The 14,162-nt window shown below is 43.8% G+C and overlaps 1 protein-coding gene across 3 annotated transcripts in view; it reads left to right on the top strand.

The window, feature by feature from the left end:
• Positions 1-14,162, top strand: part of FGF13 (fibroblast growth factor 13) — a 336,182-nt gene that overhangs the window by 4,072 nt on the left and 317,948 nt on the right. The gene's annotated exons all lie outside the window — the stretch shown is intronic.

Here is a 14,162-nt window from a genome sequence, read left to right as displayed (position 1 = left end):
GTCCCTCCTGGGGACCTCTGGTGGTGGTGGGGGGGGCACAACACAACACCCCCCGACCTGCTCTCGATCTGTGGGGGCCCGCCCCGGGGCGGTGTGAGAGCAGCATCCCGCCGGGGGGCGCGGCGGGTGCTGCCCCTCTCGGGCCATCCAGGCTGGCGTAGCAGCACCAAGTGTCTGGACCAGGTGTCAATAGTGTGTGTGAACGGGGAGGAGGGGGGAGGATAATTCGCTTCTGTGCTCGCAGCAAGTGGGGGGAGGCAAATGGGGCCCGCAGTGCTGGATGCGTCGCCCGGAGAAGTCTCTCCCCCCGCCCCCCGCGTTTGGAGCCGGATCCGGGCTCGCTTGGGGAGCGATCCCCAAGGCCTCGGCCTCTCCGAGGCTAGTCTGCTCTCTGGCCCTGGGGGGGTCACAGGCTGCGAGCAGGGAGCCGAAAGGCCCTGTGCCCCCCAGCCACGGGCAGCGGGTCCCCTGTGCAATCTGCACCGGGGAGATAGGGGTGTGTGTGTGTGCGGGGAGGATGCTGTGTATCCGCTTCACATCCCCCTCCCCCTGGCCAGCTCCTGCCATGCAGTGGCCGGGTTTTGCTACTGGATGTAAACTGGGTAACAATTGCCATGGAGACGGGGGAGGAGGAACCGCAAGTGGATTAGTTGGCTCTACAGCTCTGTGGCATGGCAGATGAGCGGCTGCTGGGGAGATGCACAGCGGCAGAATAGAATGCACAGGAGGGGAGGGTGTGTGTGTGTGTGTGTTGGGTGGAGGTGGTTGGTAATCTGGGGGAGATGCTGCTGCTTCTCCCCTTTCCTTCACAAGGTTGGTGCAGGGTTTTCATTAAGAACCCTTCCCCCACGCGCTGGCTGTGTCCGAGGGGTCAGTATACACCTTGCACTGAGTGGAACTTGGCCAACTAGATCCCAGAACAAGAACACCATTTTGCTTGATGATAATTACAAAAATCTGCTTTTTCCAATATAGAGCATATAACGTAGACAATCACAGGTGTCAGGCTTTAATGGGCTCCACACATAACGTTAAATGTGACTGGCAATTAGTCTGTATTAGGGCCTATCTAATTTGGAATATTGGATGAGTACATTTGGGAAAGCCTGTGTGTGCTGTATCTTTTTAATAAGGTACATTGCTACCTATTTTCAATATATCTATCAACTGCCTTTAATATTTATTTACATGACAGAGTGGAGCCACTGGGCTCTTACAGGTGAATTATACAATGTTTTTAACCTTCCATGAAGGAAAAAACAAACGGTTTCTGCCTTTTTTTTAAAGAAATAAACAAGTTTTCTGGTATGTTATTTATTTGTTTTTAGCAGTCCTAGCACATCTTGACCAAAGCTAGGTAATTCAGTTTCAAGGCTGACACCCTTTTCATGTATTCCTTTTTTTAGTTTCTTGGCTTCTAAGGTCATGTTAAAAACATTGCATCGTGCAAACTTGTTTTTGCGTTTAATATGCTTTTTAAACTACGTTTTGTTTCCTCTTGTTATATCGTATCGTCTTCAGAATATTGATTTAAAATATTTTGATTGAATTGCTTTTAGTGGAAAATATGAAAATCCATAATCTGGATGTGTAAAAAAAACCCTACACTTTCCAAAGGAAAAATTCTTACACTGAATGGTCTTTTCCTTTTAAAAATATACTTCACTGTAAAAGTCTGGTAACAACCATTTTTTCTTAATGGCTTGTTAACCAAAAAGGTATCAAAATAACTTAACAAGCAATATGGAATGAAAGGTTCCTGCATTCTAAGGAGTTGCTTTGCATGATTTAGAACTGCATTATAATCTTAAACAAGAAGATTCTGTAATGCTTGCTCGTTAGTGTAACGTTTTCAATGTAAAGTAAGTGTTTTAATGTTTTGTGCAGTCTGCAAATCATTATCTTTATCTTTACATGCACTTATTAACTTACCTTACACTTTCTGGTGCATATGTATAGTTTGTGTAGCATACTCATATTTCCCAAAACATTGAGGCAAACACATATAACTGATTGAGACTGACTTACACACACAAGTGTCCCTGAGCACGTACCATAAAGTGTATATGCCAAAACCCCAAGGAAAACTACATTGGCATGAGTCTTTTAGAACTGGCATTAGCGTCTTCTCTCTTAATCTAGTTCTAAACTTTAAATTGACTAATATATCAAAAATCATATTAGATGCAACATAAGGTGATAATATTTACAGGAAGTTTGATATCTTTGTAGCAGCGTGTGGCTATGGTTGTTTTCTTTGAACTTCTGCAGTGCACCCCAATGTGGTGGTTATCAATTTCTGCATGCAAGTTCTCTTCAAAGGCTCTGGATACTGACTTCCTATTTGAATTAGTTTTTCTTCAAACGGGTTGGAGGTTTCTTGGGGTGACTGACAGTGATGGCATTCTTAACTAAACGTTTAAAACGGATACAGCCATTCTCAAAATGGGCTGGCTGTTCTATCTGTGTATCAGAACTGTACTCTGACTGGAAACTAGAGGAAGGTTTGCCATTGTATAGAGCACCTTCCTCTAGTTTCCAGTCAGAGTACAGTTCTGATACACAGATGTGTGTACGCTCTTTATGCTTCTGGGTTGGCTAAGCAGTCCTGGAAAGGATGATGCACAGTTATATGTATGTAAATTCACATGGTTTGTTTTGGAGACATTTTCCTGCGTCCCTTGTTCTCTCAAATATATTGTGGAGTTGAAGTACCTGACATAAACAAAGCTCTCAGAGACTATGGTTCCACACTGAGTGACAATGGAAATTGTTTTCAGAGTGTGAATTGAATATGAATCTTTCTCTTTATACCGTGAAACTTTGTATCAAAGAGGAAAACGCTTATTTATGCTCAAAATAAAACTCCCCTCTCCCCAGTGTTTTTCAACTGGACTTGTAAGGTCAAATTCAGCGCTAATATAAGCAGATGGAACTCCAATGAAGTCTGTGGAATTATCTCTACTTACAGCAGCTCTTAACTGGGTCCATGAAGTAGGTACTGATTACAATAGAATCATGAAAAGTTATGCCCCTGGATGTGGAACCTGGCTGGGAAATAACAAGACATGCATAGGAAGTGTTCTCTGTTTGTGTTAAGTATTTTAGATCAAATTGTCTATTGGGTTACACCTGTGCAACCCTACTGACTCCAGTAAGGGAATATAACAGCGGGAAGAATTGTCTCTAATTTAAAAATAACTGCTCTCCTTGCATCCTCCCTGGAGAGGGAAGCAAGTATTGGCCTCAACTCTTGTTAGTGCCCCTATTTATAACTACTTACCTGTAACCCCAGGTGCAGCTGCTTTTAAAAATAGTCAGTCAGTACCAGAAGACCAGGTATTTCAGCCTAAGTAATCAATGTGGATTAACGCCATGAAGCAGGGCCTATGCACCTTTAAATTGTGGGAAATGCTACAGGAGATATGAAAACATTTCAGATGCAAACATTGATTTCTTGTCTAAATATGAGTATTGGACAAGCCGTCATTGATGGAGATGTAAACTCAGAGTCCAGTTGCACAGCTAGGTTTATATCCATGCCTATATACCAGTACTCTGGCTGTTTCATAAAAGAAAACATTTCATTTTGAAGAACAAAAGTGAGCACCTTGACCGCTCCCTTTGCACAAATGCAGGGCCTGAGCTTGCTTTCCTTCTGACTGCAAGTTTCCCTTTAGCTTCAGGGGGAGTCTTGGGTGCTCTGAGAATGCTGCATGAGGCTCTTAGTTCTTGCTGTAGTAGTTTGGCCATCAGAAATAATTCCCTTTCTATTTGAGTTATGTATTCAAGAAATAGTCAAAATGTTCATCCCTAGATAAACATGTACTTAACACAGGCAAACTCCCTTGAGTCTGATTCCTGACCTGTGGGATATTGAGATGTGTGAGTGGGGGTGTGAGATTGTGTGGGGGGGGGAGGGGGAAGGAATAGGGGTGGAACTGGCAAAGCAGATGACTTTTTAGGTAATTCTTTCCTGAAAGATGATGATGATGTTGGAAAGCTTGTCTGAAGGCTTCTTTTGAGTAGTCAGTCTACTCACTTGGAGATCAGGATAGCCAGCATCTCAGATGGATACCTATGAAGAGTCTTGTTCTATGTTGGGGCTTTATCAGGATCACCCATTTGGGGCTAAGGTGTTTTGTTTTTCTTTGTTAAATGTTTGGTTGGGTGAGACAAGCCTTACAGTGAAGGAACAGGGCTTTAGGGTCTTCAGCGGGCTTTGGATCAGGTCCTGATTCCTGGGAGAATTTATGCTATCTCATATTCATATACTGTAACCTAGACACCTGCAGAATTTAGTTCAATCTTTTGGATGGGATGCAGTAAACTGGTGATTCCACATACATGTCCCTGCTGAGGACACCGGGGAAAAATCCCCCAAATCAAAGAAATGAATGATCTCCCTCCCTTTTCCTCCCCCAATTTTAATTGTGCCGTTGCAGAACTTCACACAGTAAGGTGGCCATAGTCTTTCTTCCCGTCGCCTACCTTGGCTGCAAGGTTTGATAACTTTGCACAGAAGTTTCATAGCATAAGTCAGCAGAGTGACACAATGCAGGCACGATATCTTCTCTGTCTGAATGCAAAATCAGTGAGTATTTTCAAAGCTGACTCAGATTGAAGCGCTGTTGAAATAGTGGCGCTCAGGGTGAAAGATTTTGGAAGGGTGGGTAGTGTTTTAGCTTGGTGACCGCAGGGAACAGAGCACATACAAAATTCAGGTACCTGGCAGAAAAGTCAGGACTCTGGGAAACCTGCTGCTGATTGTCTGGTTTGTGGGGGTGCTCCATAATACAGGATGATCCAATTTATGATTGAAAGGTCTAAGGAAAATTGAGAGAAATAAATAAGCTGATCTCAACAGTTGTAACACTCACTGATTCATGGGACAATTCCTTATTTTAAAGACACAAGGGATATCCGTGTAAAGACAAGATACGCTGCTAATTTCCTGATCTGAGCCCATTGACTCGAAATATGCTGCAGATGGGAAAATCTTGTGGGAAAAACCTGTTGGTGCCTAGGCACTGTTGTTCTGCCAAATCTGGTAGAAAGCAAGGAGTTTCTCTTTATCGACAGTTTCCTTGCCAATTTTGGACCTCAGAAAATAGAGCACTGGCAGACTTCACCAGTGACAACAACTTGACACGTGAACTCAGTTTTCTGTTCTGGTAGATAGCTGCCAGTGATAGATTGGATCTAATTATGGCCCATTGCTACTACTGACTTCTGCATCAGGAGTTGTGTTTGAATAAGAACATAAGAATGACCGTCCGTACTGGGTCAGACCAAAGGTCCATCCAGCCCAGTATCCTGTCTACCGACAGTGGCCAATGCCAGGTGCCCCAGAGGGAGTGAACCTAACAGGTAATGATCAAGTGATCTCTCTCCTGCCATCCATCTCCACCCTCTCACAAACAGAGGCTAGGGACACCATTCCTTACCCATCCTGGCTAATAGCCATTAATGGACTTAACCTCCATGAATTTATCTAGTTCTCTTTTAACCCCTGTTATAGTCCTAGTCTTCACAACCTCCTCAGGCAAGGAGTGCCACAAGTTAACTGTGTGCTGTGTGAAGAAGAACTTCCTTTTATATGTTTTAAACCTGCTGCCCATTTTTTAAACCTTATCTTAATCACTTACTCAGAATTAATGGTTAAAGTTGGTTGTATTATTTTGTTTCCTGCCTATTGTAATTAGACAGGCACCTGCATCATTTTTGTTTGAGGCCTCAGATATACTTGACAAGATATCTGCATTACCCACTGTGAAGTGACAGCCAAAATCTGAAGCAAGGCCCCCTTATATTTAATATTAACATCTCATGTCACAACAGATGTTCATCTCCTGGTGTTAGGTCCTCATCCATTCAAAATTCCCATTGACATCAGTAGGAGTTCTGTGTGTCTGGCTGTAGGATTGGTTCCAATTAGTGGGCTCTTGTTAACATATTCATGCTTGGAATATTTACAGTAACAATCTCTTGTTATGACTCATTATCTGTAACTGCATTTGGTTCTGCAAAAGTACAACTCTTCTAAAGACATAATAACTCCTTCTAAATCTCAAGGTGGTATTCTCAACATCCGACCTCTATCTATACGACACTAGCAATAAAAAAAAATATGGAAATCACCTTTCATATCAAAAATCTACAGTGTTCTCACACTAGTTTCAAAAATCCTTTTCTGCATTAGTTGAAGGATTCTTCATTAAGATGACAGCTGTAGACCCCAATTCTGAACTTTGGGACTTAATACTCTTTTAACTCCCATATAGCTGGTATCTATGATGAGGAGCTTGCTGATTGTACAGAAGGCAGTGTAACCCTGTCATCTTTTTATAACTAGGATTAGAATGAAATTTAAAGTAATCATAAATGCCTCCCAGCAGGTTACAAAATCCTATCTTCAAAAGGAAACCCCTAAGACAAAGGAAACCAAAAGGGGGGAAAAGCCCCAAAGAGCCCTGCAAAGAGCTGCCCAAAGGGATGAATTCTAGTGTCCCATGCAGATCCAGAAGAAAGGCAAAAGCTGTGGCGCAGACCCCAGGCCTGTGTATGTTCTCCTGAATGTCACCCCCAGTTCTCTGAAGACTTCTCTTTATGTGGTGTTTGTGTAGCTGGTGCTGTGATTTTTCTACAGAAGCACTGATATTACCACTGTGCTTTGGGAATTTTATATAGCAGTGTAGTGGTGGGTCAGATGCATGTTAATTTCCCACACCTTTTCTACTACAGAACATGTAAGAAGCAGAGGTATTTTCAGTGCATTCTGGCTTTCCTTCCTTTGGGGGAAAGCTTGGCAAAACTTACTGGTCAGTCCCTCCCTGCAAGCAGTGAACCTACAGAACCTTAGATTTCTGTAAAGTGTTTTATTAGTATTATCGTCCTGTACACAGTGTCTTAGATTTACATGAGAGACAAGGTAGGTAAGGTAATATCTTTTACTAGACCAGCTTCTGTTAGTGAAAGAGACAAGATTCAGGTCAGACCTGAAGAAGAGCTCAGTGTAAGTTCAAAAGCTTGTCTCTTTCACCCCATAGAAGTTGGTCGGATTTAAAGAAATTACTTCACCCATGTTGTCTCTTTTAATATCGTGGGACCAACACAACTGCAACAATGGAAGAGCTTAAATTTACATGGCATATTATAAACATTATGTTAATACCCATTTCCCGCTTCAAAGAGCCTACAGTCCAAGACCCTGATCCTGAAAACATTTGTGTGTGTGATTTTAACTTAATTTCCACAGATGAGTAACCCTGGTGACTTCAGTGGAATTACTTGTGTTCGTGCTTTGTAGTAACTAACTTTAGCTTTGGTGTACTTTGTGTTCAACAGTTTCCTACTATTCCTAACTGAAAGCTATTGGCTCTCTAACCATGTTGTCCCCATGTAGTGTAGCTTGGCGTTCTGAAAGTTCACCTGGAAAGAAGCATCTTGGCTGTATATGTGCTGTACACTTCACTTTTTGGTGTAGGATGGTATTTTATCATCTCTCTGTGGTCACTTAGGCAACAGACTTGCTTCTGTTACCGATAATATGGCTGCCTACTCGATACTTGTAGTCTTGTTGAGAGCAGAAGGGAGTGGGGGAGTTGAAACGCACATCAGGCAGGGAACACTTCGGTCTTGTCAATGATGGAAGGGTAAGGTAATGCTAAGACTGAGATCTCATTCGAAACATAATTAGTTTTACGAGAGCTGTGTAGGAGGCGAGGTCAGTGTAAGAGGAAGGGAGGGTCAGCATTCACTGAACCCTTCTAAGGTTTTAATAATTAGAGTATCACTTTGGGGAAAGACATTGATTTGACTCAAACATAATGGAACAAGGGAAACTCGAGAAATAGCAATGGAATAGCCACGTGTCTGCTCCGGGGTTCCATCTCTCATGTGCTTTACAGGCTTGACAACATTAACTAGAGTTAGGGAGCGTTTATTACCTCTAAGGGGGTGGTAGTGGGGTTGTAACGGCTGTATTTAGTGGTGAATCTAAACTCCCTAGCCCGTGGGTACCCACTTGAGAAAACCAGTAATTTTGTTTTGAACACCACCACCAGCTGCCTTCTTAGCTCATCTCTTCCACTGAGCTACTGAATGACTGACTAGGGCAAGAGAACTTGTGGTGATTAGTAGTAGACTTGATAGCACAGAGACAGTCCCAATCTGGAGTCTCTGGGATATATCTCAGACATCAAATGTTAGATTTATGAAAGGGAGGAAGCGACACTGTTTAAAAAGGTGTGGCAGGGGAGGAAAAGTGATGGGATGGAGGAAACAGGGCTGCACGGGTGGGGGGGGAAGTGGCAAGTGGGCCAATTGGCCCTGGGCCCTGCAAGTTCTGGCCCGGTGGCGGTCTGGGTCTTCGGTGGCATTTCGGCGGCGGGGGGCCCTTCAGTGGTGCCGAAGATGTGGAGTGACTGAAGGGCCCCCCACCGCCAAAGACCCGGACCACTGCCGGGTGAGTACAAGCGCCACAGCTCCCCCACTTTGCCCCAGGCCACCTGAATCCTCTGGGCGGCCCTGGGAGGAAAGTGCTACTGACTTGGTTCTGCGGCGTGCAGCCTTTTCTCCTGAGACTTGGTACGCTTTTAATTTCTCCTTAAACATTGACACTTTCAAAGGGAGCTTATTGGAGGGAACTCCTACGTTCAGAGAAGACACTGCAACTTTTTAGCTGTACATTGTGATTCAGAAATATACGCCTGATTTTTAGAGGTGCTGAGCACCCACAGCTCCAGTTGGAGTCAGTGGTGCTCAGCTCTTCTGAAAACCGGGCGCTAGATCTGTACAATTTTCAGATTCTTCTGTTTTATGCTTGCCACTTGCTTGTACCCATCTGGGTGTGTAGATGCTCCTTGCTTTGTGCACTGTACCCCCGCACGTTTTTTGTTGTAGGAGGTACATTTCTACACCTTTCCCCCACTTTACTCAATGAAAGTCAGAACGATAAAGGATGGAGATGCAGTGAAAAGAAATACTAATTCCAAAGAGAAAGAGTAGTAACAAGGGGAAATACAGAGAGGGTTGGATGGAGAGTCTATTCTGTGGTGCTCGCTTCTCCTTCACGATCTATAACACATTCTTTACTCGCTCCTCGCTCAGACTTGTGCTACAACATTGAAGGAAGCCCCCACAATTATTTTTCATTTCCACTACAGAACTTTGTCTTGTGTGCCAAACAGATTCAAAAACAAAAAGGCAGCATTTTTCTGAGGCTTTGTGTTCCAAGCCACGTTTTCAATAGTTGCCAAAAAGTGAAAACTTGAGTCCAGGACCAAATTGCTTTGTCACACTCAAGCAAGGAGTTCCACTGACTTCAGTGGATAGGACTAGCCAGGTTTGTTCCAGTTCTTTCCACCCATCAGAGATGAGATGTAAAACTACTTACAAATGCAATTATAGTAATGTATTTGGATTTTTGCATCAACTGGGCTAATGTTGATGCAACACAGTCATTGGACTTCTATCAAGACTGGGTCAGAACCCTAGCTTGAAATTGTTAACCTCATTTTTTTTTTAAGTAATTGCATTCGAAGCTCCAAATTGTTGTAATTCAGACTTCTTCCTACTAAGATCAATAACAAATAAAAACTATGATTAAAGGCCAAAAGTATAACGGGGTTCAAAAAAAGAATTCGATAAGTTCATGGAGGATAGGGTCATTAGCCAAGATGATTAGGGACTCAGTTCCATGCTCTGGGTGTGCCTAAACCCAGGCCCACTGACAGAAATTCCAGGCCCCAAGGCCAGGGCCATCCCTACGAGGGATGGGGCCTGAGGCAGAAGTGACGAAACCGTCACTTCTGAGACTGCCCACACTGGCCAATCGCACTGGCCCCTGGGGTCCCCCAAAGTGGCCTGGAGTGGCCACACGCACTTAGGAACCCTCCGTCCCGCTCGGGCGATTTTAAAAGTGCCCGGGGCTCCAGGCCACTGCTACTTCAGCAGCGGCAGCACCCCCCCAGGCCCTTTTAAATTGCCCAGGTCCCTGGCCAATTGCCCCCTTTGCCCGCCCCCCAACCACCCATCCCCCCCATTGGTGGGCCTGCCTAAACCTCTGAGTGCCAGAAGCTGGGACTGGCTGACAAGGGATGGATCAGTCAATAATTGGCCTGTTCTGTTCATTCCCTCTGAAGCATCTGACACTGGTCGCTGTCAGAAGACGGGATGCTGGGCTAGATGGAGCATTGGTCTGACCCTGTATGGCCATTCTTATGTTCGTAACCAATAGTAGCTTTTAATTAATATTACAGTGGCTGCTGCATGCTAATGTATCTCTTTCTGAAGGGGGAAAACACAGAATAAGTGAGAGGGGATTGAGCCCCAAGCTTCTTTCTGATCTACTAAGTCGTAGGTTACATCATGAGGAAATTCTATAGCTCTAACATCTGGCAACAGGCTACCGAGGAAGAAATTGAGCAATGTGGTTCCCCCCATTTTACCCTTCACAGCACCTTCCAGCCAGTGGCACATCCCTCTGTGTATGAGGGGATCTCAGTTAGCAAATGCAGTGCTCCTTTCACTAGCTCAAATGGCTGGGGGCTGGCCTGGAGACGGCCTTTTCTTTTTGTCCCTGCTTTACCACCATAGCTTCACTTTCAGTTGTGTTGGATGGAATCCCTTGTGCAATTCTAGCTAGCTTACGCATTTCATCTTTTCTTCCCTTGCGTCAACTCGATCCCAAATTTTGTTCTGTGTTAGAATGATATACCCTCATTGAAAACATCCAAGGATCACAAAGTGATTTGCAGGAGGAGCTTGAGGGGAAAGTAACGTTTTACGGATTTGGGTGCTGTGACTCCCAAGGAGACAGGAAGGAAAAAAAATATTAACAGGAAGGAGAGGACAGGGAAAAGCTGAGATTTGAAGTGTTTCAGAAGTACTGCAAGTAGATATTCTTTTTTTCAGGCTAGTTACAGTGAGTGGGGAATGGACGAGAGCAGAGAAAGGGGAATAGGTTGTGCTGGCTCGGAAACACCAATTCCATTTCATGACAGCTCCTGAGATTTCAAAAATTTGTATTTGTTCCCCATAGGTTTTTATTTTTTTCCTATCAAAGTTCTTCACAAAAATGGAATTGTCCTCATGTCTGGATCAAAAGGCCAGGTTTTCAGTCTCTCTCTCTTTCAGGTCCAGGGTGGATTTGAGAGAAACCGATCCACCGACACTTTCAGTGAAATTGATAGGTTTTCTCAAAAAGTTAATCAAAACTGAAATGGCATTTTTCGACATGCTGTTAACATAACTATAGACATAAGTCCTGCCTAAGACCACAGGTGTGTGTGTGAACCCATCCAGGAGCTCTCGCGCTAGGTGGGGTAGGTGTGTGTCAGAGTGTGAGGGAAACACACAGATATTGAGGTAATGGACAAGAGCAGAGAGTGGCAGAGGAAAAGAGAGGCCAGAAAAGCTAAGCAGGATGCACAGAGTGACCCTGGAAAAAGCTAGAGAGAGAGAGTGTCTTTGGGCCTGGGGTGGCTTGTAGCCCTCAAGCCTCTTTTGCTAAGAAACTGGTCCATTTGTTCTTGGTTCCTTCTGTGCTGAGACCCAGGCCTCTCTATAAAAACAACGAGGAGTCCGGTGGCACCTTAAAGACTAACAGATTTGTTAGCCTTTAAGGTGCCACCGGACTCCATGTTGTTTTTGTGGATACAGACTAACACGGCTACCCCCCGATACTAGGCCTCTCTATGTTCTTTGTAAATAAACAAAACTGCCCCAAATAAATACCTGTCTACCACCAACTTCTACTCCAACTGGAACGTCCCTAGGACCCCAAACTTTGACTAGCCGCTAAGGTCAAAAAGGGGCAACATGAACAGTAAACCTAATACTAGAAATACATTTGAAAAGATGTTTAAGTATGGAATGGAAATAGAGGAGACACCTTTTATATTTGTGAAATTCATATTGGACCTATACTTCTGCCAGAAAAGCCACCAGTAATAGGGGAAGGCAGGATCCCCTGTCCTAAAAGACGAGGAGCTATGTTATCTTTACTTCATGCAAGCAGTGTTTGGTCACAAAAGTGAATTTTGGGCTTGGAGATTAGATAAGCAAAGGAAGGTATAACTTGCATTTCAGTTCTGACAAACTTTAAATATTTTTTTCATAGTTTTCTTTATTCAACTTGGTCTTCCTCCAAACATATGAAAGTGAACTCTGATCACATTCATATCATGTTGTCTTTGAGGACTTAACATTCTGAATATTTGACCAATGCACACGTGCTGATTTTACCTTTAAAAACAAACCAGACCCCTGCATTTTGTAATAGAACAAGAGACCACGCAGTGTGTGGCACATTGAAACATTGGTCTTGTCAGCCAGAGCTCTGGAACTTTCAAACATTCACTTCTAGCTAGTCTAATTCCCCCTCCCCCCTTTGGAGTCCTTCTGCAGTAAGCTTGTCTTTTCAGTGGTATTTGTGCAGAATCTGTGTCCTGTGTCATGCATTTTCCTATTGAATCAGACACAGCAGGAATGAAGACCCTACACAATATATTTGATTCAATTGGAGGCCACAACTTTTGAACTTAAACCTGTTTAATCCACACACCATAGCAGTAAAAATGTTGCAGTAAAGTGTTCCAGCCTGATGCACCACCCAGGCAGTGGGGAAGACAATTATTTACCTTCCAATCCCACTCCAAAACAAACACTTACGTTTTTAGCACTCTTCACCCCACCCTTCCTTGTATGAGGGTTCAGGTTACAGGGGAGGCGGTGCACCTGATCTATACCAGATACCAAAGCCTCGCTCTTGCTACATGCAGGGTATAGACCCTCCTCTTCATTCCATGCTTCCATTGGTCTACCTGGGATCTGGCTCCGTTTTGACCACAAAATCCGCACTGGGCCAGGCAAAGTTGAGACAAACATGGAAAGGTGCACTGGGTCCATCCAATCCTCACTACTGAACTGCTAGGCTGATGCAGAAAAGGGTGAAAAAACTAGACTATCCAGCCCCATTTGCCAGTGAGGGAAAAATTCCTTCCCTTTCCCAAGGCAACTGGGGTAATGCCCGTAATATAGCTGGAGACCTGGTGGTGCCTCACTCTGTATACGGTGAATAGCAGGGAATCCAAAATGGGCACCGCATTTGTCCAACCAGCTCAGGAGGGATTTTAATCTTATCCAATCAGTTCTGTTTGGCCCTTTCCATGCAGCCAATGAGCTGCTGTTGCAGAGAGAGAACTCTTTCCCTACCATGAGGAACCCGAGACATCCACCTGCATGCAGACCCCAGAGGTGGCTTCCTCTTGGCTGGTCCAGCAAAGCCCTCTCACTCTTCAGATGGAAGGGAGAAGTTAAAGAAATGCATTTTAATGGCTCTTTTAGCTACTCTAACTGAAATGTAATAATATTTTTCCCTATCCATCTGTGGATCCCAAAAGTATTTTACTACTAGTGAATGTATTAAGCCATGCAACTCCCTGGAGAGACAGGGAAGTATTAGCATCTTTATTTAAGAGTTGGAGAAACTACATCACAGAGAGGGTAAGTGATTTGGTCAAGGTATCTCCAGCCAATCTGGAAATCCTGGTCTCCTGATCCCCCACACTTCCATCCTCCCTGAGTAACATGGTTAACCAAGTGTTGGTTATCAGATATATTTATTTGTAATTTCAATGGAAAATATTGTTTTTGCCAATAGAGCAACTTAAAAAAAAATCAGTATTCCATTATCTATAAAGATGTTTAAAATTAATAGCCTGTCATTCTACATCAGCGTTTAAAAAATAAGTTCTGTATTAGAGACTGTCTTTGAGAGAGAGAGAGAGAGAGAGAGTGGAAATAATGTCAAATTGTCATGAAAACACATGAGTTTGACAACCAACAGCATAACAAAAAGGATTCCGAGGGCCCGATCCTGCAAGGTGCTGAGCATCCTCAATGTTCCTAGCCAAAGTCACTGAGCACTTGGTATTGGGTCTCACGTCAGGGAACATCACACGGTTTGCTGTCATGTCATGTTCCCACTATTGCAGATTTTTACATTGAAGTGTATTTTAGAAGGAGAAATGGCGTGTGTGTGAGACGGAGGAAGAGAGTGACAAAGGCTTTATAAAGGAATCAACAAAATACAATACGTCTTCATCTTATTCTGAATCCACTGTTTGTCAAAGCAGTATCACCACTGCTAAGCAGAG

Source organism: Trachemys scripta, chromosome 9 (assembly GCF_013100865.1).
Source record: "Trachemys scripta elegans isolate TJP31775 chromosome 9, CAS_Tse_1.0, whole genome shotgun sequence".
Lineage (NCBI taxonomy): Eukaryota > Metazoa > Chordata > Testudines > Emydidae > Trachemys > Trachemys scripta.
This window is presented reverse-complemented; position numbering and strand designations above follow the sequence as displayed.